Source organism: Erythrolamprus reginae, chromosome 3 (assembly GCF_031021105.1).
Source record: "Erythrolamprus reginae isolate rEryReg1 chromosome 3, rEryReg1.hap1, whole genome shotgun sequence".
Lineage (NCBI taxonomy): Eukaryota > Metazoa > Chordata > Lepidosauria > Squamata > Dipsadidae > Erythrolamprus > Erythrolamprus reginae.
The window spans coordinates 199298748-199325829 of record NC_091952.1 but is presented as its reverse complement, the minus strand read 5'-3'; the positions used below and the strand labels follow the sequence as shown (position 1 = coordinate 199325829).

At 39.4% G+C, this 27082-nt stretch overlaps 1 protein-coding gene across 4 annotated transcripts in view; it reads right to left on the bottom strand.

Annotated features, from left to right (window-relative positions):
- The window catches only part of EPB41L3 (erythrocyte membrane protein band 4.1 like 3), a 157886-nt gene that overhangs the window by 105285 nt on the left and 25519 nt on the right, over positions 1-27082 (bottom strand). The window lies entirely within an intron of this gene.

The following is a 27082-nucleotide window of genomic DNA, read 5'->3' as shown; positions in this document are numbered from 1 at the left end:
AAAACAGTTAAGAACAACCATGTATATCCCAGGCCTGGCAGTAGAGCCAGATTTTTAAAGTTTTTCAGAAGGCCAGTAGGGTGGGGGCAATCCAGAACTAGGGAGGAAGCTGGTTCCAAAGACCCAGAGCAGCCACAGAGAAGGCCCTCCCCTGTGGGTCCATCAGCCGACATTGTTTAGCCAAAAGGACCCGTAGAAGACCGACTCTGTGGGTCCTTATCAGTTGCTAAGAAGTATGTGGTATTTATGCATTTATATATAATATTTCTAGGCCATTCTGCATTAGATGCTGTCAGAACAGCTTACAAATAAAATAATAATGTGCAAACAAAGGGAGACAAGAAATAAATGCATAAATCCATCACCTAACATACTCATCAAACAAAAACAAAGTGAAGTCTAAGCTGGCCTCAAAAGATACCTATCAAACCTCCCAATCACCCCAACTAGTCAGATGATATCTCTGTTCTACTCTCCAGTTTTGGACTCTTGGGACATTTTGAAGCTTTGAGAACCGCTGGTGGAAGCAGAAAAATGATAATGGATTAACTCCTTTCTAATTCATAGATGTGGAATATTTCAAATATAGGAGGGTTGCCCAGAAAGTAATGCACCACTTTTTTTTTCCGCATCCTACAGTAACGGTATGAATGCGAAATTTTAGATATACATTATTTGACTTGTCAGGAGTGTGTGTGTAAATTTTGTGTTTCTTCAGACAGATAGCGAAGTTGCAGCAGTGTTTCGAAATGGTGTCTGTAAGTGATGTGTCGACATTAAATTTCTCACTTTGGAGAAAGAAACTTTTGGGAACATTCACAAACGTGTGTGTACATTTATGGAGAATTTGCAGTCGAGAGAAGTACACTTAGTGCAGAAGACATTTTGAGGATGATGAAGAAGTGATTTGCACAGTGCAGAAATGGCTTTGTGATCAGAACAAGGAGTGGTACCAACAGGGCACACACACCCTTGTGCCTCGCCGGAGGAAGGCCATAGAATGGGACAGAGATTACATGGAAAAATAGGGAGCGTAGAAGAAACATCATTTTTTCTTGTGTGTAAGTTTCACTGTGTTCAATAAATAATTGTTGAAGAAAAAAATGTGGTGCATTACTTTCTGGGCGACCCTCGTATTTTAAATGGTTAGCTGTTTACATAAACAGCTCATCCTATAGAGGTGGCTAGTACCTGACCACAAGTTTTCCCTTCACTAAGACTGATGTCATATATAAAATGCCTGCTTTTGAGCTATGTTATCTTGTGTCATCCATTTTCTATTCTTTTTTTTTAGTCTTTATAAAAATGAAGCTTTCATTTAAAAAGTCAAATGCTATTGATGTTTTGTTACAGTGAAGATTTGTTCATTGTAGTCTATTAGAGTCAGTCCTGTGGTGGCATTCTAGCACGCCTGAACACTTTTTAAAATCACTTTTTAAAAACTGAACACTACTGGCATTTGATCAATTACACAGGTTTACAAAAAAATATTTTGTGTAATCATCGCAGTTGACCTTGTCATTTTCTAAATCATTTTTTTGTTTTGATTTAAAAAATGTATATAGTTTTTTTCTGTAGCAGGTATAGTTTTCACAGAGCAGCATTCATTATTATAATAAGGTATAGGAAATATACTGGCGACATTAAGAAAACAGTAATCTACACATCAGAAATAACATAATAACAAAAATGCTTCTATATCAGACACTTTATGTCAGTGTTTTTCAACCAGTGTGCCCTGGCACACTAGTGTGCCGCGAGACATGGTCAGGTGTGCCGCGAAGAAGGAAGCTCAGGTTCCAGTCTCGCAACTTTTTGCAGAGAGAGAGAGTGTGTGTGTGAGAGAGAAAGAAAGCAAGAGAGAGAGAAAGAAAAAGAAAGAAAGCAAGAGAGAGTGAGAGAGATAGAAAGAGAGAGAAAGAAAAGAAAGAAAGAGAGAAAGCAAGTGTCAGAGAGAAAGAAACCAAGAGAGAGAAAGAGAGAGAAAAGGAGAGGGAGAGAAATGAGCAAAAAGGGGAGGAAAAAAGAGAAATGAGAAAATGATTGAGACAGAGAATGAGAGGAAAGAGAGAGAAACAAAATAGAGAGAGAAGTGACTCTTGATTTAAAGCATATTTAAAGCACCCAAAGAATAAGAGAGAAAAAAACCCTCAGCTCTCACCTGTTTTTGGAAATGGTTCAAGAGTGTGTACACACACACACACACAAGGGTAAGGAAGATACAGGGGTGGAAAAAGAGAGGAGAGTGTCTTAGGGTGTCATTTTGTGTCATTTTGGTTGGTGGTGTGCCCCAAAATTTTAAAATGTAAAAAATGTGCCGCGGCTCAAAAATGGTTGAAAATCACTGCTTTATGTGATAGAGCAAAACTAAGCTTATTTTTGGAATCAGCACATCAAACTCCATAAAACAGACATATTTCTTTTGCTCGTGATTTTTTGTGTGTGTTGAACGGTGTTATCCAAAACCTAAAGATGGTTGCCAATTAGAGAGACTGCGTGTTTGCACCGTTTGCTGTGGTTACAGAAAGTAAGATTAACAACTGAGTGAAAGAGGAATAATTTCAAAATTCAAATGATAAATATGTTTTGATAATTTGCTTATCAAAACTGGGAGTCTGTTAACTTTACAGCAATATATTTGAAGACTGTAGTCTTAATTAGCCATAACAGAATGCTTTATTTGCAAGGTTCTTTTATGTAGCCTGATAGTGAACTAGAATTAGCTCCTCCGGGTCATATTTCCTTTCTGGTATACCAGGGAAGATTGACATCAATCTTGAAAGTCTGAAAGTACAATTCTCCCGTCATCTCCTTTACAGTCTGAAAGGTTGGAGGAAGATTTCTTTACAAAGCTTCTATCTCCATTCATTATGCAGTTTCAAAGTATGCCTTCTTTTATCCAGGGGTGGGCTACTGCTCAGATGCGGGGGGTGACGCAGTGGGGTAGTAAAAATAGAGCTCCACCCCAGAGCACCCAATTTGCACTGAAAGAGGTTGAAAGAAAATGCAGGGCATCCTGCATAAGCCACACCCACAGTGTGGTAGTAAAATTTTTGATAGCCCTTCACTGCTTTTATCCAACTATTCCCTAGGCCGCATCCCTTTGCCCTGTTTTTCAAAACCTTTCTCAAGGCTATCTATACTTTACACTCAATATACACTGCTCAAAAAAATAAAGGGAACACTTAAACAACATAATGTAGCTCCAAGTAAATCAAACTTCTGTAAAATCAAACTGTCCACTTAGGAAGCAACACTGATTGACAATCGATTTCACATGCTGTTGTGCACATTCAACTTTGTACAGAACAAAGTATTCAATGAGAATATTTCGTTCATTCAGATCTAGGATGTGTTATTTGAGTGTTCCCTTTATTTTTTTGAGCAGTATATGTTCATGTACATACACATATACACATTAATGCCATTTTAAAATTTTATATTGAATTTCACTTGTGAACCTACTTATAGACTGTCTCCACGGATAGGCTGCTGAATATGCCAGAAGCATTATAAGAAATGTTTAACTGCTGCTGTGAACAGCATCCTCAAATTCCTCTGTCTATTGTAATCTACAGTATGGGAACCAGGCCTCCTCACTGACATCTTTGGAATTAGGCTGACAGCTCTCTCTGCAAGTCATCTATTTAGGAGTCTGTTTTTCCTAAATAGACCTAGCCTGAACAACTCAGAAAGATCTAGATAGAGACTCGGTTGTTCTATCTAATGCTGCATGAATCCCAGCGACCGGTTAGGTCCCACAGCGTTGGCCTTCTCCAGGTCCCGTCGGTTAGACAATGTCATCTGGCGGGGCCCAGGGGAAGAGCCTTCTCTGTGGTGGCCCCAGCCCTCTGGAATCAGCTCCCTCCAGAGATTCACACTGTCCCCACCCTTCTCGCCTTTCGCGAGAGCCTCAAAACTCATTTATGTTGATAACATACTCAGCTGCTTCAAAAAGATCGCACAGACTGACTACAAGCATAGACATGATGCTGTGGCACAGATGATCCACTGGAACTTGTGCTGGAACTACCATATACCAGTGGCAAAGAACTGGTGGGATCATAAGCCCAAAAAAGTGGTCGAAAATGAGCAAGCAAAACTACTGTGGGACTTCCGACTTCAGACTGACACAATTCTGAAGCATAACACACCAGACATCCTGATTGTGGAGAAAAAGAAAGTATGGATCATCGACATCGTAATCCCAGGGGAGAGCAGAATTGAGGAGAAGCAGCTAGAGAAATTAGTGAAATATGAAGATCTAAAAATCGAGCTGCAACGACTCTGGCATAAGCCAGTGAAAGTGATCCCAGTGGTCCTTGGCACCCTGGGCGCAGTGCCAAAGGATCTCAGCGGACATTTGAAATTGACAAAATCTCCATCTGTCAATTTCAAAAGGCCGCTTTACTGGGATTGGCAAACATAATTCGCTGCTACATCGCGCAGTCCTAGGTGCTTGGGAAGCGCCCGACTGGTGATGAAATACGAAATCCAGCATAGTAATCTCGTTTGCTGAGTTGTATTGACATAATAATAATAATAATAATAATAATAATAATAATAATAATGCAGGCTTTGTCTAAAAAATTATTCCCTCAACAGAAATAAAATATTACTAATAAACAAAAAGGCTTCTACTTTCAGTGCAACAAAAAAGCCCAAAAAGATCATCCACCATTCCTCAAATTTACCAACTGTAACATGTTTCCTTAATTTAATCCCACAAGAACAATACAGCCATTAGTACATCTTGCTTGAATGCCAAAGTATCTGAATGACACTAACCTAAATCTTCTATAGCCTTTATTGCATCACATACATGTGGGGAAACAGTGAATGCACCAAAACAGACCATAATGTGATAAATAGGATATCCTCCCATGCAAGAGAAGATGAATATTTCATATTCATTCTCAAAACACAAAGTTAACTGTAGGAAATGTATGTCAGCTGTAAGCAAAACTAGATTCTGATTTAAGGTTAGTCTATGAATCTTGATTGTTTGGGATGCTAGATCTGTACATCACATAAATCTCTTATCTGTGGGATCCTTAACGCTCTGTGAGTTTGGCTGTTTTCTTGCAATGCACTGATGAGGTTACCTAGTTTGTTAATGAAACCAAGCACAGGGAGCACCAAGAACCCCACAGTTCACCCTGGGAGATTCTTCCAAATCTCTTAACTTGCCAGTGTAGCTGCCAGTTTGTGCATTACTCATTTCATAGTTTATTTAATCATAATTTATGGCATGTTTTTCATTTAGAATTATGTACAAACATGGCTACGAGACTGCAGTTGTGCAATTTGTTGCTATAGTTCACTGTCATCAGAAAAACACACATATACACAAGTTAGGGGTATAAAAAGAACGGAATTCTTCCCAAATTATTTCAAGTTTGACGTTTTTATAAGATTAGAACGAAAACAAATGATTCACTTGATAATGTTAGTCCATCATGTTTGAAGAAAACTTTGACATGTAATAGTTTGTGGGCTGTACAATGTGTCCACCAGTGGCTGGTAAGGTCTATATGGGCATGAAATGTTCTGCCACATGTTGGGCAGACATGTGTGGGCACCATTGTCGCAGCATTTGCAGATCTTGCTTTGCAGAATGCTCACTTCTCTTCTGCTGTGAATGTTCTCCTGGCCTCAAATGTCTGGCAGCATTGGTGGATCAGCATGAACCATGTTGATCAATCTTGTGCCAGGGTTTCCCAGGAGGTGGTGTCAATATCGAAGGCCTTGAAGGAGGCTTTCAACGTGTCTTGGTATCACTTCCTTTGTCCCCCCCCCCCATGTGATCGCTTTCCTTTAGACAGTTCACCATAGAGGAGCTGTTTAGATATCTGATGGTCTGGCTTCCTAGCAACATGGCCTGCCCAGTGGGTCTGGACTCTCATCACCAGGGTGGGAATTGATGGCAGGTCTGCTCTGGAGATGACCTCAGTGTCAGGCACCTTATCCTGCGACCGAATCGTCAGAATTCTACAAAGGCAGGTCATGTGGAAGTGGTTCAATTGCCTAGCATGTCTCCTGTATACAGTCCAGGTCACATTGGCCTACAACAGGATAAGCTAGCACTACTGCTCAGCAGACTTTGAACTTTGTAGCAAGGCTTATTCCACGTTGGTTCCACAGGTTGGTCATTAGTCTGCCAAATACAAAGCTTACCTTGGCAATTCTGCAGTTGGCCTCAATGTCAATTGTTACTGCATGGGAGAGGGTGCCAAAGGGGTACCTTTGAAGAGTGTTCAGAAACTTCAGATTGTGCAGAATGCAGCTGCAAGAGCAATCATGGGCTTTCACAGATATGCCCATGTCACACCAACACTCTGCAGTCTGCATTGGCTGCCGATCAGTTTCCGGTCACAATTCAAAGTGTTGGTTATGACCTATAAAGCCCTTCATGGCATCGGACCAGAATATCTCCGGGACACCCTTCTGCCGCATGAATCCCAGCGGCCGATTAAGTCCCACAGAGTTGGCCTTCTCTGGGTCCCGTCGACGAAACAATGTCGTCTGGCGGGACCCAGGGGAAGAGCCTTCTCTGTGGTGGCCCCGACCCTCTGGAATCAACTCTCCCTGGAGATCAGGAATGCCCCCACCCTCCTTGCCTTTCGCAAACTCCTTAAAACCCACCTCGGCCGTCAGGCATGGGGAAATTGATTCTCCCGGGCCGTTCCGTTTTATGCATGGTTTGTCTGGGATGTATGACTGTTTTTTATATTAAGGGTTTTAAACTGTTTTTAATCATTGGATTTGTACTGTGTTTTGTTGTTGTGAGCCGCTCCGAGTCTCCAGAGAGAGGCGGCATACAAATCTAAATAATAATAATAATAATGATGATGATGATGATGATGATGATGATGATGTAAATTAGTCCACAGATTGTAGCTTTTGTCCCTTTGCTGTGATGGTGGGCTCTTAGTATTTGGCTTTCGGAGCTGGCTGATGCATTATTTTGGTCTTCTTTATGTTGATAAATACCAAAGTTATCGCATGCTGCTTCAAAGTTATCCACATTGGCTTGCATTTTCCTGCTCTGATCCAGCCTTTAGGGCACAGTCGTCAGCAAAGAGGAGGTCATGTAGTAAAGTCTCCTTTATCTTGGTGATGTCACCATTATATCGACACTATAACTATACCTAAGAAGCTGGATGCCAACTTGATTGAATGGTTTTTCCGTATTTGCACACATTAAACATACGTCTTTTGTCTGCTGCTCTAAATCGTAAGACAAAAACATAGAGACACTCCCCCCCCCCCGCAAACAAAACGGAGGATTGATCACAACTGAGGAAAGTTGCACACAGAAAAGAAGAGGAGCTAGATGTTCCCCTCTTCTTATTGTCAGATATATAGAAAAGTTGTGTGTGAGAGACAGAGAGGAGAATTATGATGGAAAACCATGCATACAATGGAACGGCCCGGGGGAATCAAATTACCCCATGCCTGATGGCAGAGGTGGGTTTTAAGGAGTTTGCGAAAGGCAAGGAGGGTGGGGGCATTCCTGATCTCCAGGAGGAGTTGATTCCAGAAGGACAGAATGGACAGAAAACTCCAGAATCAGGGAAAGCTTTAACTTCAACCAAAGAAATAATGGAAATTCTTCTGCCCAAAAATCCTCGCACATACCTCTGGCCATTTCTTCTGCAGCCAGCAACAGTTTCCTGACGGCATATGTAACCGATAAATGTGCTCTGGATCGATTATATTAATACTGCCCTTTTAGGTCAACATGATTTTACCATATATTGTATGCAGCAGAATAGTTTCCCCAAAAACATCCCCTGATAATAAGCCCAATTAGGCTTTTGAGTGTATGGCAATAAGGCCAAGCACTTATTTCAAAGTTCACAAAAATATAAGAAAGGGTCTTATTTTCGGGAGAACCTGTTATATGGAAATGCATTCTTTTTTGTTTTAAATTTCCGTATGAAGCTTTGATGGTGACTTATGCAAAAAGCATAACTAAAACTGCCATCTCTTTCCATTAGATGAAGACTCCTGGAACTATGCCCCATGGTGTTTCTTTATCTTTTAGCGTTACTAGAAGAGTAAAGGAGAATTATTTTAAGGAGAATTATCTTCCTACTATTACAAATACTCTACTTCCATTCCTTTTATCCATTTTAAAGAGAGCTGCAAATTTTAATAAAATTAATGTAAATGTTAGTAAATGCTGCCTCTTTTAGGTTTTGGAGTGCAAAGTCTATTTTCATTTTTTAAAATCAGATTTTCAGACAAGGGAACATTATGCACAATTACTATATACTGAGTTATCTCCTGGAAATTTGCCCAACCCTATTATTAATTTTTTGTAATGCCTTTTGCTGAAAAAAAAAACTTGGATTACACTGGAAAAAGATATGCAGAAGGCTCTTGAAAGTCTCGCAGGAGATAATTGCCTTTAGAATCCCAGCTAGGGAAAGGACAGAATTATTAGATTATATTAGAACAGAATGCTATTTTGAAATGTTGTGTTTTACGTACAAGATACACTTATACAGATATAGTTTTCTCTAATTAGGTTGTTGATAGAAAGTTAATATAATGCATTTTCTGTGTACTTCCTTTTATCTTAGTTTCTATTGCAATTCTACTTCCACATTTTGCATATTAAGATTTGAGAAATTCATAGATCAATACACAGAGCACACTACCTTTTCCATTTTCTTTTCTTTTGACAAAGGAAGACGAGTATTACGTGTTTCTTAATGTACTGTTCTTATTTAGCTCTTATTTAAAAGCACAGCTATTACCATCCATCGTCACCCTCTCCACCAAAGGCTGAAAGACATACCTTAGAAAAGTCTGTGCTATTTTTGTCAATATTTTTCATTTTGTGTTACTTTCAAAGGCATAGATGACTCATAGGAGGTCTGCCTTGCTGTTAGATGGTAGCAACAATGCTTTCCTTACATCAGTAAACATCTACCACATTTTAAAATTAGTCATCCATCCAAACATAAGTTGCCAAAAATTCTTGAGTACAGAGGGGAACAGTTAATGCTCTTTTGATGCAATAGGACACATTAATTTGCCCACTAGTAGAGACACCAAAAGTTTCCACAGATTAAATATGTAGAGTTGGTGTTCTGTGATTATGATTCATGCAATATTTTCTCCTATGAAATAAAATTAGCATAACCTTTCATAGATTTTGAATATACTTATGGAGGAGAAAATATTCACTTGCTAATACATACATTATTGAAATTGTAAGTGGGCAGAGGTTAAGCTTACAGAATTGACTTTTCACCCCACTAAAGTCCTGTTTATAAATTAAAGCTACGGAGGTGGTAGGAATTTTCTCTCCCCCTCGTATCATTTCTGCTGGAAGTCAAAAATTCTGTTCATCTATTTGGGCTGGCTCTCCTCTTGACTGTGAAACACAATTATTGATTTTGGGTCTTTTAATCTCTTGCAACCCAATGTATCTCATGCTGTTTTTATCAGACATGCAAAAATCATCATTTCAGAAATATGCCAATTTTCATTGAACAGTGTCTTTTTCTCCTAGAATTTAAAGTCATTACATAAATAAAAGAATTGCTTGGATTCAAGAGTATCTTCTTTGTCTTAAGTTTGCGGAGAGGGGTGGCATATAAATCCAATAAATCTAATCTAATCTAATCTTAATAAAATACATTTAATGTTGGGTTTGTTAAATCCAAGGAACATTTTGGGGTTCAACAGATTGTCATATATACAATATTTTTTCTCAGGTAACTTATAGCCTGGGCAAATTTGAGCTAAGATATGAATACAAGTCAGTCTCTGATCCTATTAATAAAATAATTTTCATTGTTCAATGATGACTGGCAACTTAATGAATGCAGTTATAGAAATGGAAAGAAAAAGGAAGGGATGGATTAAATATTAGGAGAAAATATTGATAATGCATTCTAACCACTGCATCACCACAGCTCTGTTACTTATTCCAGTTTATCTATTTAATCATTTATTAAATTGCCATTCCTGGGTTGTGGAGTGAATAGATTAGATTAGATTAGATTTATTGGATTTATATGCCGCCCCTCTCCGCAAACTCAGTAATATTCATAGCAATAGGAACATTTGATCATTGAGTATTACTGATACAATGGTACTTCTACCTACAAACGCCTCTACATTTGATCATTGAGTATTACTGATACAATGGTACTTCTACCTACAAACGCCTCTACATTTGATCATTGAGTATTACTGATACAATGGTACTTCTACCTACAAATGCACTTTTCTAGATAAGAACCGTGTGTTCCAGATTTTTTTGCCTCTTCTCAAGAACCATTTTCCACTTACAAACCCGACCCTCTGAAACTGTAACCAGAAAAGGCAGGGAGAAGCCTATGTGGGGCTTCTCTAGGAATCTCCTGGGAGGAAACAGGGCCGGTAAAGGTGGGGAGAAGCCTCTGTGGTGTCTCTCTAGGAATCTCCTGGGAGGAAACAGGGCCGGAAAAGGCAGGGAGAAGCCTCCATGGGGCCTCTCTAGGAATCTCCTGGGAGGAAATAGGGCCTCCACCCTCCCTGTGATTTCCCCAATCGCACGCATTTTTTGCTTTTACATTGATTCCTATGGGAAAAATTGCTTCTTCTTACAAACTGCTTAAGAACCTGGTCAGGGAACAAATTAAGTTCGTAAGTAGAGGTACCACTGTATTTTTAAAAATGCACATACGTAGTTGGATGAATGCACAATATTACTTCAATCTTAACAGCAGAACATCACATGTATCATACACACAGGAAGACAGCAATCAACAATGAATGCAATAACTTGATTTGTATGCATGATTATGTCCCATTTTTTAATCTTTATTTGTAAAAACTAATCCAACAACTGTAATTTTAGTAAAACACTAGGTGGAGCCAGTCTCTCAAGACTGAATAACTTTAGAAACTATACTCTACCAGCTGTTAAATGTTTAACCACCAATTTCACCTACCTTAGCCTCCAAATACTCTCATAAATGTCAGATAAAAGTAAAATAAAATGCTCCGCATGGAAGTTCACATTTTTCTGCAGTAGCTTTTTAAAAAACGAACAGAAAGTATTTAGCATATGTGGTTTTGAAGTGCCATATGATGAAAATACAAAAGTGAAAAAGTTATACAAGTGAATTAAATAAGATGGATATTTATAGAACTGATGATACACTGAACTACCAAGGCAACAACTCACTCTTTTCCAACCTAGTCTCTGAATACTTAAAAAAAGAAGAAGGCAATAACAACTCTGCCAGGGCAATATTAATGGACGTGTAATTCAGAGTTTTTATTTAGCTGTCTCACAATATACTTCCATAATATTCTTTCTGTGATATAATAGCAATAGCACTTAGACTTATATACTGCTTCATAGTGCTTTATAGGATGCTCTAAGTCAGTGTTTCCCAACCTTGGCGAATGCTGGCTGGGGAATTCTGGGAGTTGAAATCCAAATATCTTCAAGTTGCCAAGGTTGGGAAACACTGCTCTAAGTAGATTACAGAATCAACATATTGTCCCCAACAGAGGTGGATTCGAGGGGTGGACACCTACCGGAATGGGGAGGGTGGGTTATGTTCTGGTAGGAAAACTACCCTGTTCCGATTCCACTGTCAGGCACCCACGCACAACCACGCAACCTATGAGATTCCGGTGAAAATTGTTGGTCTTTTTAAATCTGTGATTTTCGCCAAAATTTCGCTTGTGTGAGAAAGCTCACGAAAGATTTCAGTTGCTGCGCATGCGCAGCAGCTGAATCTCGCCACAACGCCTAGAGCAGCAGAGCCCCAGCCATGCAGGCAGCAGCAATAGCAGTGCAGCCAAGCTCTGGCCGCCTGGCCTGCTCCCCACACCACATCTTCTCGGTGTGGTGATGGCGATGCAGAAAGTGGGTGTTGCTGCTGCTACAGGAGGGCAAAGGAGTGAGAAAGCATGCAGCCTTGGCTCTTCCCCAAAAGGTAAGGACCGGGCAGGGCCTGCTGCAAACGCTGGGGATGGGCAGGCTGTGAGTGCTGGGGCTGCACGGGCTGCGAGTACCCAAACTGGGTGGGCTGTGAGTGCCGGAATTATGTGGGCTGCGAGCGCCGGGGCCGGGTGGGCAGGCTGCGAGCGGTGGGGATGCGGCGTTTGGAATGGGGGCGGGAGTGGGGGCAGAGGTCTAGATTTACCCCCTTTTTGCCAATTTTCAGCCTTTTTGCTTCTGCGCATGCAAAAATCTCATCCTCACGCGAGATTCAGCTTTTGCGCATGTGCATGTACACGCTCCCAGCCCATTCCAATAACACCGGGAATGGCAGCCCATTACTAGTGAGTTCCTCCCAGTAGTAACTTGGCAGTCTGAGTCACTGAAACCGGCAGTGACCCAGGCCTGCCATGCCTCTGAACCAGTTCTTTCAGCAGCTGCATAGGTGCCACCATCTTGTTTTTTGCATCTGTGCATGCGCAGAAGCTTTCTTAAAGTACTGTGCATGTGTACCTGCGCGCACCTCTGCAGCACATTCCTGAGCAGCAGGGATGTGTTGCGGAGAACCCACCCCTGCCATCAACAATCTAGGTCCTCATTTTACCAACCTCAGAAGAATTTAAGGCTGAGTCAATCTTCAGCCGGTGAGGACCAAACTGCTAGCAGTCGGCTGCATTCTAACCACTGCACCACCATAGACAATAAAGACAATAAATAATATATGAATTTTACTTTCTCAAAAGATATATTATTTATAGTTACTGGTAACACTTCTTATCCAAAAATAAATTAATTAAAAAAATACAGGAAAAGTATGCAGAACATATTTCTAGAATTCTTTCCATTCCCTTTACCATTTATTATTATTATTATCATCATTATTATTATTATTATTATTATTATTATTATTATTATTATTATTATTATTATTAAATTTGTATGCCGGCCCTCTGCGTAGACTCGGGGTGGCTTACAGCAATGATAAAAACAATATATAGTGACAAATCTAATAGTTAGAATCTAAAATAACAATAATACATTTAAAAAATATAAACAAGAAACCCCAATGTATAAAAACATACATACAGTCATATCATACACAAATAACTACTTAGGCAGGGGGAGATGTTTCAGTTCCCCCACGCTTGACGACAGAGGTGGGTTTTAAGGAGTTTACAAAAGGCAAGGAGGGTGGGGGCAGTTCTAATCTCTGGAGGGAGCTGATTCCAGAGGGTCGGAGCCGCCACAGAGAAGGCTCTTCCCCTTGGTCCTGCCAAACGACATTGTTTAGTTGACGGGACCCGGAGGAGACCAACTCTGTGGGACCTAACCGATCGCTGGGATTTGTGCGGCAGAAGGCGGTCTCGCAGATACCCTGGTCCGGTGCCATGAAGGGCTTTATAGGTGATGATCAACACTTTGAATTGTGACCGGAAACTGATCGGCAACCAATGCAGACTGCGGAGTGTTGGGGTAACATGGGCATATTTGGGGAAGCCCATGATTGCTCTCACAGCTGCATTCTGCATGATCTGAAGTTTCCGAACACTCTTCAAAGGTAGCCCCATGTAGAGAGCGTTACAGTAGTCGAGCCTCAAGGTGATGAGGGCATGAGTGACTGTGAGCAGTGACTCCCGGTCCAGGCGAACCTGGTCAAACGCCCCCCTCGCCACAGCTGAAAGATGTTTCTCTAATGTGAGCTGTGGATCGAGGAGGACGCCCAAGTTGCAGACCCTCTCTGAGGGGGTCAATAATTCCCCCCTGGGTGATGGACGGACAGATGGAATTGTCCTTGGGAGGCAAAACCCACAGCCACTCCGTCTTATCAGGGTTGAGTTTGAGTCTGTTGACATCCATCCAGGCCCCAACAGCCTCCAGACACCGGCACATCAGTTCCACTGCTTCGTTGACTGGACATATTATTTAAATAATAACAAAGCTGCATATTGTGTCCATGTGTGTCTCTGTATTTCTTTTTTCCTGTTGTGTTTACATGTAATCAGAACTATTCTCCAACTGCATCTCCTTAGATGCACTGAGGAAAATTTCAGGATTTTTTTTCCTCCACAGCCACTGCTTAAATACTTCAATTTTCAAGCTAGAGATTTCTATTACTGTTTTTCCCCCAGTAATAGAAAATCCATTATGTTGAGTTCTTGAAGATTTGCCCTACTGACAGAAATTCAAAATTCCATCGAATTGAAAGAAAAATAAAATAATGTTGCAGTCGTAATCTAGAATATTTGAATATAAATAAAAATCAGCCACAGATGCCTCTTGCTCAACATTCAAATATTTTTATCTAGAATGATGTAATTTACCAACTACATTTGTCATCCTGAAGGCACATTAGGCAGTATGTAAAATACAGCCTCTTCTTCCAATTTGTTTAATGCATGGTGATTCAATCCAGACTGGTATCACGATGCAGAGGAAAAGATAGAAACTTAATGATTAAGGATTTCTTTTACATCTACTCACAGCTGAGGAAAAAAATAGAATTACAATAAAAAAATAAATTGGATGGAGGAATAGATTGGTCACAATCTAAACAAACCTGGTAGGATGCACAATAGTTTTAATTTTAAATATTGAAAGGCTGTTGTACAATATATCTTTTACATATCATTGCATTCTTTAAAGCAATAGTTTACATTCCCCCTTTCTGTTTTGGCCAGTCCCAGTTGGCCAACAGGGGCGGGTTCCAGATTACTTTATTGATGGTTTGCAAGCACTATGTGTGCGCTTCACACAGGCGAACATACATGCACATTACAAAAAAAGTAGCAAAAACAAAAAACAAGATGGTGGTGCCTATAGTGCCACCAACAGAACTGGCTCGGGGGCGTGGCAGACCCGGGGTATTATCGGTTCTATAGAACCGGTCCGAACCAGTAGGAATAAAAGCAATGGAAACTGCAGTTTAATGTTTCCCAATGTAAAATAATGCACTTGGGGAATAGGAATCCTCAATCTAAGTATTGTATTGGCAGTTCTGTGTTAGCAAAAACTTCAGAAGAGAAGGATTTAGGGGTAGTGATTTCTGACAGTCTCAAAATGGGTGAGCAGTGTGGTCGGGCAGTAGGAAAAGCAAGTAGGATGCTTGGCTGCATAGCAAGAGGTATAACAAGCAGGAAGAGGGAGATTGTGATCCTGCTATATAGAGTGCTGGTGAGACCCCATTTGGAATACTGTACTGTGTTCAGTTCTGGAGACCTCACCTACAAAAAGATATTGACAAAAATTGAACCGGTCCAAAGACGGGCAACAAGAATGGTGGAAGGTCTTAAGCATAAAACATACCAGGAAAGACTTAATGAACTCAATCTGTATGGTCTGGAGGACAGAAGGGAAAGGGGGAGCATGATCAAAACATTTAAATATGTCAAAGGGTTAAATAAGCTTCAGGAGGGAAGTATTTTTAATAGGAAAGTGAACACAAGAACAAAGGGACACAATCTGAAGTTAGTTGGCGGAAAGATCAAAAGCAACATGAGAAAATATTATTTTACTGAAAGAGTAGTAGATCCTTGGAACAAACTTCCAGCAGACGTGGTTGGTAAATCCACAATAACTGAATTTAAACATGCCTGGGATAAACATATATCCATCCTAAGATAAAAATACAGGAAATAGTATAAGGGGAGACTAGATGGATCATGAGGTCTTTTTCTGCCATCAGTCTTCTATGTTTCTATGTTTCTATGAATCCACCTCTGCCAACAGACCATAAAAAGTTTAAATATAAGTTAGAATAGACCAAATTAATATAAAATGGAAAAGTATAGCAAGTGAGGCATGTCATTGTAAGATTTCTTTATAAAATGGGGTCAAAGGTAGCGTGGAGGAAAGGCAGGAAAAATACTCTATCCAAACTCAGAAGCTTGAGAGAGCAGGGACATCTCTGAGAGGTCTGTCTCGATGATGCTTACAAACAAAGAAAGTCTCTTAGTCAAACCATTTAGGATTTCAAAGGTCAATGCCAATGCCACCACTTAAATTGTGAAAGCATCAATCTAGGACTTTCAGTGTAGGCATGACACGATCTTTGGATCTTGTACTGATTAGCAGCCTAATTGCTACATTTGCTAGATTTTGCACCAAGTACAACAGCTGGAATTTTACAAGTGCACCTCCATGTGCAACGCATTTCAAAAGAAGATCGGACATAACCAAGATAAACACTTCATATGCAACTGGCTTATAAAGTTTAGGAAAATCTGGCACATTTTATGAATAATACATGTAGTACTTATACTGTTAGTTATGCGGCTGTTGCAAATCATTTCAGCCTTTGAACTTTGCAGGCGCTGACCTCACCGACACTTTTACATAATGAAAATGAAGATAAGCATGAATGCAGGAGTGAACTGAGGCATCTGGCCACATTCCACCGTAGTCTGTGTTCTTCTATACCACAAGTGCTTCCATATAGTCTGTATTTAGCTGACAGAATATCAACAATTACAATTCAAAGTGCAACCTCTGTAGAGTTTTCTTTTGCAGCTCAGATATGGCAGCCCTATCTCAGCAAGCTTCTTTGATAGCTGTTCTTAACATTCAGCAGTCTGCAAAACTGATTACCAGTTGCATTTTAGCAACAGTAGCAATAACAATAGGTTGGTAAAAAGATATTGGGAAACTACATACTGTATCTTTCCTTGGTGGAGAGATCAAAGCGGCTACAAAGAACCCTAGGAGACAAATAGAACAGCTTCCTCTTTATTAGCGATCCTGTGTGTAAAATATTATTTATTTATTTATTTATTTATTTAATTTAATTTAATTTAATTTCTATGCTGCCCAACTCCCAAAGGACTCTGGGCGGTTTATACTTATACTGTTATGTGTGGGGGTAAATAGAGCAGAAGATAAAAAAAGAATGCTCAAGTTTGAGTTGAAATAGTACAGCCCCCAGAAGTTTCTGTAAGTGGTACCTCTACTTAAAAACGCCTCTACTTAAGAACTTTTCTAGATAAGAACTTGGTGTTCAAGATTTTTTTGCCTCTTAAGAACCATTTTCTACTTAAAAACCCAATCCCGGAAAAATTTCCCAGGAAATTTGAGAGTGGCACGAAGGCCCAGCCAGTTTCCTGTCCTTCCCCCTGGGTTTCTCTCTCTGGTGCAGTGTATGGAAGGCAGACTCGTGCTGGGTGTATGGGAGGCACCTCAGAGTCCTTCTTTTTTAAAAAAAAAAAAATCCTTAAAGTTTTGAATTTTTTTGATTCCCCTGACCTCACCTTCTTCCTTCAGCAGCGACTGTTCTCCTCCTCCTCTTCTTCCTCCTCCTCATCCCACCCAAATTCCAAGCTTTTATTTCTTTCCTAATGGGTTTGCACACATTATTTGCTTTTACATGGATTCCTATGGGAAAAAGGTTTCTACTTACAAACTTTTCTACTTAAGAACCTGGTCATGGAACGAATTAAGTTCTTAAGTAGAGGTACCACTGTATATTACCTGGGTAGAACAAGTCACTACCTTGAAAAATATCAATCCTTTTTTTTCATCTAATTCAAAATTGACAAACTGCGTTATTAATTCTGTTTTACCAGAATTAAAGTCAACCATAATGCAAATGCAGGTAGTCCTTGTTTAACCACCAGTCACGTAGTGACCATTCAATCTTGGAACCACAAAAAATAATGACCCAATTCTGGAGTTCCAACAGCTGCGCGCAGACACCCACACCAGTCACATTATCTCATTTTGGGCCTGGGAAAGAGCTTGTGTTTATAGCCATTTTCAGTGTGCTGCAGTCACATGAAAACACTGCAATTTTCATTGAAAGAGCGCTGTTTCACTTAATGACTGCTGCAGAAAAGGTCTTAAACTAGGGTGCAGTCATGTGTTAATGACGACCATGACTGACAACTCTAATTCTAGACTTAATTACAGTTCTAGGTCCAGGGTTACCTATAACCCAGGGTGAATTACTATTACAATGGATTTAAAGATAGGTTTCTAGAAGCAAAATCTACAGGAGAAGATAACTTTAAATTTAAGTATGTTGATAAAATTTGGCAGAAAGGATTTTCCATTACTCCATTACTATTTTAAGAAACATGGAAAAAAGTCAAAATATTGATTTGTGAATTAAAGCCATTGCTTTACAATGGCTTTAATTCATTTCACAAAAGATAGTTGTTACGAAGGGCTTTTCATTTATTTTCAATTATTTAAAGCTACTAAAATATCTAAATCTGCAAGATAATGAATATATATTAGGCTAATAAACAGATTGGATAAAAATGCCCTCTGTATTTTTACAGGAAGATCTTCAGATCAATATCTTGATGACAGCAGATATAGATTCCAAATTTGTTAGCTTCTCAAGTTTACTTATATTATCCTCTCAAAGAGGTAGTTAAATTTCTAACAAGGAAGTAGAGCAGGGAAAATCTTTCTGATTGATTTAAAATCTAAACGACTTGATGAACATCTCCATGTAGTTCTCTTGGCAAAAATATGAAAGTGGTAGCTTTCTTCTAGATATTTTTCAATTTTCCCGGTTTATCAATAGCTCTAACATTTCCTGGTGGTCTCTCATCAGAATACTTAGCAGATCTGCTCTACTTAACTTCTGATATAAAATATGCGTACATTTTGGAACTGGGGTCTAAAAATATTGTTATTTTCATCAAACAGAAATTTTGAAAATAAATAAATATAACCTATTAAAAGTTGTCAGGTTAATTCTAAGAATGATGTGGAACAAATCAGTTCCTTATTTGCTTAAATGTAATAGACAGAATTGTCAGACTAAACGTTTTAAAAATTCAGCCTAACAGATATATCCTGGGAGACTCTTCACAGTGGTTGTGGTGTTTCTTATATGGCTACCATTTCTAGAATTTGCCTCCTCCTTCTTCAGGAACTGATATCTCACTATACAGTGATCCCTCGAGTTTCGCGATCTCGATCTTTGCGAAACACTATATCGCGATTTTTCCACCCGATGACGTCACTCTCTTCCTTCCTTTCTCATCTTTCTTTCTCTCTCTCTTTCTCTATCTTGCTTCTTCCTCTCTCACACTCTCTTCCTCCCTTTCTCATCTCTTTCTTTCCTTCTCTCTCTTTCTCTATCTCTCCCCCTCTTGCTGGCGGGCGGCGGGCGGCGGGCGGGCGAGCGGGGGCATCAGCGAGGAGCCGGGGTTTCCCCTTTGCGTGGGCAGCTGGGAAACCCCGATCTTCGTCTGCTCGCTGCTGCTGCGCCAAGCAGATCAGCTGCTGGGCGGCCGAAGGAACCTTCCCTGGGTCTTCCCCCTCTTGCTGGCGGGCGGGCGAGCGGTGGGCATCAGCGAGGAGCTGGGGTTTCCCCTTTGCGTGGGCGGCCGGGAAGACCCAGGGAAGGTTCCTTCGGCCGCCCAGCAGCTGATCTGCTCGGTAGCGCAGCAGCAGCGAGGAGCCGAATCGGGTTTCCCCTTTGCGTGGGCGGCGGGGAATGCAAACTCCACCATCTATGCATGCGCGGCCATAGAAAAAAAGGGTGCGCATGCGCAGATGGTGTTTTTACTTCCGCAACCCTACATCCCGAAAAATCAATTATCGCGAGGGGTCTTGGAACGGAACCCTCGCGATAATAGAGGGATCACTGTAGTACTTCACACTATTTTTCCTCCCGTGGTTATCGTCTCTCACACTAGTTTTGTTAATCCAATACATATTTCATTTAAAAATATGGCTAATAAATGCAAAAATGAGGTTGGACGAATGGTTTTGTAACAAAATACAAGGTTAAGTAAAGATTAATTATAATGTTTAAGGTTAATTAAAATATAAAAATAGAAGCTTCACCAAAAAATCTGATATTTAAGCAAAGAGATGGGATTCTTTTAGCTGTTATATTCTGTTCTTTTGTGGATCCCAGGAATAAATTATTTTCAAAATCCTATACAGTGATCCCTTGTCACTTTGCAGTTCACCGTTCGCAGCTTCGGTGCATCACGGGTTTCCATGAGAGGCGTGTGCGCATGCGCGGTCAGGGGCTCGCGGTATCTGCCGGAATTCTAGGGCTGCCCGGAGGTTGAGAGGCCATGGCGGAACCAAGAGGGAAGCGGAAGGCTCACTGTCCTCTGCCTCGGTGGCTTTTCTGCTCTGGATAAGATGAGGGGAAGCAAGGCGGGCATCTCCTTTCTTCCCTCCGGATCCCTAAGCACTTTCAAGGAGGCTGCTGTGGTGGCCAAGGACATTGATACAACAAGGCTTTGTTGTTTAACATTTCTCATCTGATCTCTGCCTTCAGAAAACCCTTTAACATTTCAAAAAAGTCTCGTGTCCCTACTTCATGGTTTTTCGTTTATCGTGGGTAGCCCTGGAACGTAACACCCGCGATAAATCATGGATCACTGTATTACTACATTTTCAGTGGATTGCTAAGAAGATAATATCTGGCCCGTATACCATTTGACAATTTGCCACATTCACATCTTTTCTATCAGAATTCTGATGAACATCTTCCCATTTTAAAAGCAAATACAGTACTTCTGCAATAGACTTGCCAACATTTGGACTGACACAACTGGAAGATCACTGAAGAAAACAGAGAGAGAGAGAGAGTTTTGCATTTATTTTTGCTATTTATGCATAAAGTAAATCATATTCTCCAAATTGTCAGACAATGGATTTATTATTTAATAAAAGTCTCAAAGCTAATTCATATTTCTATATTTTTATACTTACACCATCTAAAACAGGGGTCTTCTACTGTCACGACATCGCCCAGTATAGGGTCATGGCTATTTGGAATTGGGCCATGCGAATGGTGGCCAGAGCACGCACATGCACAGACTAATGTGCCCACACTTGCACAAATCAAGCTGTGCACATGCGCACTATCTCACCTGCCATACAAGGGCTGTGTGTGGTGCACGCATATGCACAAGCCCACCACTGGCACAGCCTCCATTCCCCTCCCTCAGCTATGCCAACAAGCCTCAAAGTTTGTGGACCACTGATCTATATTTTCAACATTTTCACAGCATTTATAAATTCCTTTTCTTTTTCTTTTTTTAAAATCCTTTTCATAATTGTTCTTGGACGTGTATAACTTTTTTTCATTTTCACCCTTTGATTTATTACTACCCTTCCCATCCAAATCTCTAGAATAGTTCTTGCAGCGACGTTTCGATGAGGTCCCACTCATCATCTTCAGGCTGGTGTTTCTGTCCTTGTTCTAAGGCGAAAACTGCGAGACCTAAGCTGCCTTCCTTCTATAAATACTGGTGGCTGGGTGTGGGCTGGTTTCCAGATGTCTGGTAGGCGGGAGGTATCATCCCGCTTGTTCATATTTTGGGGATGTTTTTCTATCTCGATGGCATCCCCAAAATATGAACAAGCGGGATGATACCTCCCGCCTACCAGACATCTGGAAACCAGCCCTCAAACGTAACCCATCCATAAAAACAGAAACTAGACTCAGAACACATATTGCAAAACAATCAAGTAGCCTGCAAGCTCCAACTACTCAGGATATCACGCCTAATCAATAACCATTAACTAATCAGCATACTTCAGCTACATCAATGACCCCAGATGTTACCCCACTGATTCACCAGGAAGTTTCTACACAGCAGGCAATTGCTGAGCCATCAAACCACACCCAGCCACCAGTATTTATAGAAGGAAGGCAGCTTAGGTCTCGCAGTGTTCGCCTTAGAACAAGGACAGAAACACCAGCCTGAAGATGATGAGTGGGACGTCATCGAAACGTCGCCAGAAATTTCCAAATCCTACACGGGAAGAAACCCGATGGTACTCTGTGATGTAATTTTATCTTGGTTGTTTATCTATTTATTTTTATTACTACCATTCACTGGACAGTATAGAATTATCATCTACATATGAATTTCTCTTTTTATAAACACAATTATATAGATTACTTCAATTTACAAATTTTAATGAATTTCATTTATAATTAAATCTATATTTTTATTTCCACGTGTGAAGTAACAGTTGTTTCTCTATCAGATCACAAAGAGAAAATATTTGCTGCAAACTCTGCATAGGCATCAAGAAGGGCACCTGGCCAGTAAATGCTCAGTTCCATTCAGTTGTTCTGACCCCACCATGAAGCAAGAGATTATAGAGTGGTAAGAAGAAAATTCATCAAATCATCTCTGTTAGATCTTAGCATAAAACTTTCATTCAGATCAGTCTTCCCTTTTCTTTTAGTTTCATTAATATATAACATATCAATTTTTCATTCTTTCACTTCCTTCGTTGATTTATGCTGTACCACCTATTTTTCATACATTGCCAAGTGAAAATCTTCAAGTATTGTTGTCATGAAACTGGAAGTTTTATTTAATATGAAAAATAGGGAAAAGGTAGGCTAGATTTACCAGTGGTAAATTGCCTTTCTGGCTGCTTTCTCCTTGGAATTTCACAACCTGCTTCGGGCAGCCTCGTTCATTTTTCCATAAGGAGACAGAGAGATAGGATTCATTGCTTTACATTATCTCTTAGATTTTCTATTTTGTTAGCACCTACAATGCTCCACTAACCTTATGAATCAATTGTTTCCTCATTATGCTGACACATAAAGTGTAGGCCACAGCTTGCAGTTTCTTTCCAAATGGAACTATTTAACTACTTCCTTATCATGAACATCTTCCTGTGCAAGTGTAATTTAGAAACCTTTGCCACTGTAATTTTCTTTGCTTCATTTTCTTTAAAGCTAATCTTTTATGTGACATACTAAATACTCATTCATCAGCACTATTATTCCTCCAACAACTTGAAATGAACAGCTATGGTTTAAACGCAAAAAGAATGAGAAGGAACAATGATCTTCGTACACATAAAAAATACAAAAATAATTTTTCAGCACGATTTGTTTGCTGCATCTTATGTTTCGGGGTAACAGGCAAGAAAATGCAACTTAAATGTTATTTCGGAGCAAACAACTTTGAACAGAGTTGACATTTGCATATGACTTCCTTATAAGAAACAAAAAAACAAAACAGAAAAATCCCTTTTCCTCATTAGAGACAAGAATTACTAGTTCCTGGCTATTAACTTCTTTCTTAACATGGGTCAATGGCTAAGAACTAGGGAGCACAGGTCAAGCTCAGGAAATGCGACCAATGAGAACACAGGTAATAGAAAAAGTCATCAAATGAAGTGGTGGATGAAGGATCAAAATCTCATTTAGGAAGGGTAAATCAGTCCTCAGATTGTTATATTGGAAAAAGATAAGTTGGAAAAAACATTACAAGAGAAAAGAACTATGTGACTTATTTTGGGTAAATAGATACAGTACTTTAAAACAGCAACAATTCCGTTGTTTATTCCATCAGGCTCTGACTAATATGTCAGGCAGCTGTCTTTAACTTTCAGTTAATTTCATGCATTCATCTTAAAATCTATCAATGGTAAAGTTCCCAACATGTTAAGATGACCCTTACTAGTGGTGGGTTTTTTACCATTTTACCCCGGTTCAGGCAAACTGGTAGCAGCAGTGGGAGGCTCCACCCACCCACCCAGATGTCATCATGGATGTTCTGTGCATATGCAGAAGATTCTGGTGCATACACAAAAGCATTGTGCATGTGTGCTCTCATTCCTTAACCGGTAGCAAATGTAAGTGAAACCCACCACTGATCCACACAGTACAGAACATCAGAAAAGACTCATAGGTTATATTAAAACATGTTTGCTTGAGCACCTATAGTTAATCTTCTAGCAATCACAATTCTATATTTCAACTAATTTAACCACGCCAAAGTGTTTTAAAAAGTAAATAAGAACTACTGCTCAAGATTTTACTACAATAAGGAAACTGAAAATCCAACCACAATGTATGATGGACTGAAGTATTCATCACAGTTTGTTGTTATCCCAGAAAGAATCTGTTGTCAATTTTATACGACAAAAGGGTATAAGTAAAGGAAGCTTTATTTCCATGAATATTTTCCCCTTTGCTACCACCATCATAGATAATGTCAAGCATTAATTATTACCCCAACAATTTACAAAATTTATACAGGGATTTTTTATTTTATTTTTTTAGAAAAGCTTTATGACCCTTTCTTCCCATATAACACCTACTAATCAAGATTTGGGATTATTTTGGCTCAACTAAAATTCTGCCACAGTGTTGCATGCTATAAATGAACTTTTAAAAGAATGATGAGTACCATTCAGTGGAAACCATAAAGCAATATAGGTAGAAAACCTTTTCTCCTAAAAAATATAACATTTTGACCGTATCACTATTTCACCATTATGCATTTCTGTTGCTGATACATACAAAAGTCTCAAGGCAACTTAAATACAAGCAACACAATCAATGAATTGTTAACACCATAATGTAAAATTCCAAAAGCAACTGATAACTTCTTCTGTAGTGTACCTCTATTGAGGTTCTAGCCAAAACAAACCTGATAAATGAGTACACTCAAAACCAGAATTTTTCTATGTCCCAAATCCAGAGGAACAACAGTACTTGCAAAAAGTTTTGAAAAGAGTTAAATATGTTTCCAAGACGTGAGGGACTTTCAGTATATAAACCTATAGCATTTTAGATAGCAAATTCAAGCATGAATAATTTGTTATTGTTATTGTTATCTACAGGGTGGTCGGGGGAAAGCATTTTGAAATTCCCTGATATTTCCTTGACATTTCCCTGTAACTTGCTATCTAGTTAAGGCGCGGTCATAGATAACATCACACAAAACAGCTAAGCCGTGGAGAAATATCGGTAGCTGAGGAAACAAGTTGTTGCCACAGTTATACTCATTTTTGCTTGACTCCTCCAGGCAGTGGGATCCGGGGTTTTTTTTACATGATTTTCCCCTGACTTTTAAACATTTTAATACAGTTTGTTTCCCCCCCCTGATTTATTCCATTTTTTTCACTAATTCCCTGATAATTCCCAGATATTTATTTTGATTTGATTTGATTTGTACGCCGCCCCCTCCAAGGACTCAGAGCGGCATAAATCCTGAACCGCCGATTTCCCTGATAATTTCCTGATTTCCCTGTTTTCCAGGTTTGCTGCACACCCTATATCTAGGACTAGATCTCTATATGTTTTTTTACAGAATATTTACTATTAACATTAATGTGACAAATGGAATCTCTCTTAGTTTAACTGCATTTATAAACTGCAGCTTTCTTGGTCTATAAAATGAACAACTGTACCTCCCACTGAGTTCTTATGTGCTTCTAACCTTTCAGGCAAGAAGTTTGAATGTAGCCAGGAAATGACCAAAATCCTTTAGAAATTTGACCTAAAAGTTGGTAAGCAATTAATGTAAGCCAGCTTCTAGTGCCAAGCAAATGAGAAACAGATCTCTCTTGCAGTCAGACTCAGATTCTAATTAATGCTCAGCTGAGGCTGTTCAGCTTGATCAACTTCTAGCCATATAAACAAATTTTCCTCAGACATTGACTAAGGCATGCTGCTCTGCACATAAATCATTAAATAATCAACACTCAGCTGCCAAGCTAATCACTGGACCTGATTACCTAACAATCCAGGCAACCATTGTATGAAATCAAGTTGTTAGTAGTTGCAAAAGTTAGTAAATCTTTATGGTTTATTTTCTTTGGTATAAATTGTTTTTTCTTTTTTTCTCTTTTAAATTGATATTTAATCATCAATTGTTTTATTCTACAAACACAACTACTACAGCCTTGTCTCATTATGGTACTTTAAAAAAATAAGAGTAATGAGACAATGTTATTGATTCCTAATTTTATTTTTCAATTTGTAATATATTCCCATCCTATTGCATTGATTCAAGTAACTTACATAGAAACATAGAAGTCTGACGGCAGAAAAAGACCTCATGGTCCATCTAGTCTGCCCTTATACTATTTTCTGTATTTTATCTTAGGATGGATATATGTTTATCCCAGGCATGTTTAAATTCAGTTACTGTGGATTTATCTACCACGTCTGCTGGAAGTTTGCTCCAAGGATCTACTACTCTTTCAGTAAAATAATATTTTCTCATGTTGCTTTTGATCTTTCCCCCAACTAACTTCAGATTGTGTCCCCTTGTTCTTGTGTTCACTTTCCTATTAAAAACACTTCCCTCCTGGACCTTATTTAACCCTTTAATATATTTAAATGTTTCGATCATGTCCCCCCTTTTCCTTCTGTCCTCCAGATTATACAGATTGAGTTCATGAAGTCTTTCCTGATGCGATTTATGCTTAAGACCTTCCACCATTCTTGTAGCCCAGCTTTGGACCCGTTCAATTTTGTGAATATCTTTTTGTAGGTGAGGTCTCCAGAACTGAACACAGTATTCCAAATGTGGTCTCACCAGCAGTAAAAATTCATTTCTTGGGAACTATTTTCTTGACTGTTGGAAGGTTTTCTTATGACTCAATAGATCAGGGGTGTCAATCTCACGGCCCATGGGCCAGATACGTCACACACTGGCCAAACCCAGTTTTTTGGAGGGGGAAAAAAGTCACAATACGTCATGTGAAGACACTGTGAGTGTTGACTATTTAATGATTTATGTGCAAAGCAGCATGCCTTAGTCAATGTCTGAGCCTTTACAATAGATGGCGAAAGAAGAAAACAATTAATCCTGAAACTAATTTCTTAAACAAAAAAGGGGGGAGGACTTCAATTCAGAATTTTCAAAAAGAGATGACGCACAAAATATACATAATGTTTCAGTGATGATGGAAGTCACTTGTTTCTTTGCAAAGCTATTTCAGAACTTGCATCATACAGGATTTGGATCATAAGACTTAAATAAATTAGGACTTTCAGGTGCTTTGAAATGATATTACATTCCCATTTCTATTGCCTAATTGCTCTTATCATATTTCCACTGGATGCATTTACTTGTTATAGTTAACCTTTTTTTCAATTTCGCTAATGAACTTTATAGCTATCAGACATAAAACATACCCTGCTAGCTGCTGTCTAGCTCATCATCCTGGCCAGGAATTTCTTTGATCTAATTTTACTATTGTTCTACAGCCTGATATATGACATGCATATTATTTCATTTCAAGATTATCCCATATCAAATTTAAGATTAAGTTTTAAGATTAATTGCAGTACATCATATCTTCCTCTGCCTCTCCCTTCAACCCCTCCATCCAAAATAAATACTGCTTAGGTGAATTCACATGAAGTCACATGCC